The sequence below is a fragment of the Trichechus manatus genome, unplaced genomic scaffold (assembly GCF_000243295.1).
Source record: "Trichechus manatus latirostris isolate Lorelei unplaced genomic scaffold, TriManLat1.0 scaffold00002, whole genome shotgun sequence".
NCBI classification, from domain to species: domain Eukaryota; kingdom Metazoa; phylum Chordata; class Mammalia; order Sirenia; family Trichechidae; genus Trichechus; species Trichechus manatus.
The window spans coordinates 44814978-44816111 of NW_004443938.1; positions in this window are offsets into that span (position 1 = coordinate 44814978).

Consider the following 1134-nt stretch of genomic DNA (forward strand, 5'->3'; position numbering starts at 1 on the left):
TTTTTATCTTGGTGTTCCTTAGTTCTTCTGAATGAGAAGGTCATTATTCAGTAAAGAAGGTTTCTTTAGAAATTATGAACTATCTATCCCTGGAAAAATAGTGTTAAGAATAGTTCATCCTCACCCACTCCTATAACTTGTTGATTTAAGTATAAGAATTGCTAGAGAAAATGAATTTCATCCATTTCCTTTCAACTTGAGACTTCCTAACTATCTGTCTTTTTCCTAGGATGTTAGACAATATTTAGAATTTGTCTATTCTATATCAGAATACCTACAAATAATCCAGTGGAGGAAGGAGTGCAATTCAAATTTTAATAACTGGTGTGGCATGGGTACTGATCAAACAGAATTGACATAATATTTCACTGTAGACCTGGCGTTGCACTGGATCAGTGTTTATACTAACTGAAAATCATCCTGAGTGGGGTTGAAGAGGCATTAGGATGGAGGGAAACAGGTATATGTATTTGATTTAAAAATGTTTTTCAACCTTTTGTACCAGAATAAATTTAAGTACAAATGTAATTTCTATAGAATTATGAGGGTCATTTGGCTAGGGAACTATCTATTGAGATAATAATAAAGAATAAGGATAATGAACTTCTCAGGTGGATCAATGTAATGATTAAGATTCCAGAGATATATAATTATTGGTAAAAATTAGTAAAACAGAAGGAGTCAACATGGCACTATAGACATAAGCACCACACTGTCCCTCCACAGCAAAGACCTGAAAAGCTAAGTAAAATGGAGACAAATGTATGTCCTGGAACCCTAAGCATCAAAGGAAGAGATAAAGAAATCAACTCAGCACAGAGAGCAAGGAGAGTTACGAGCGGAGGTCCCCTATCAGCTAACACAGCACAGATCCACCATCTAGGACTCCTGTTGGAAATCAGTGGGCAGTGAGTGCAGGAAAGCAGATTCACAGAGCTCCCAGCAGGAGACAGAGCACCCAGTAATCAGCGATACATGCTTTCCCACCCTCCTCGCCTCTCCCTACTTGGCCTTTGCTGCCTCCCAGTGGGTCAATTCCTGGCTTTCCGGCAGGCTGATCCGCTGCTACCCAGAGGTCTGAGACTGTGACATAGGAGGTGATGGTTCCATGCTGTGCGGATTCACCCCACCCAC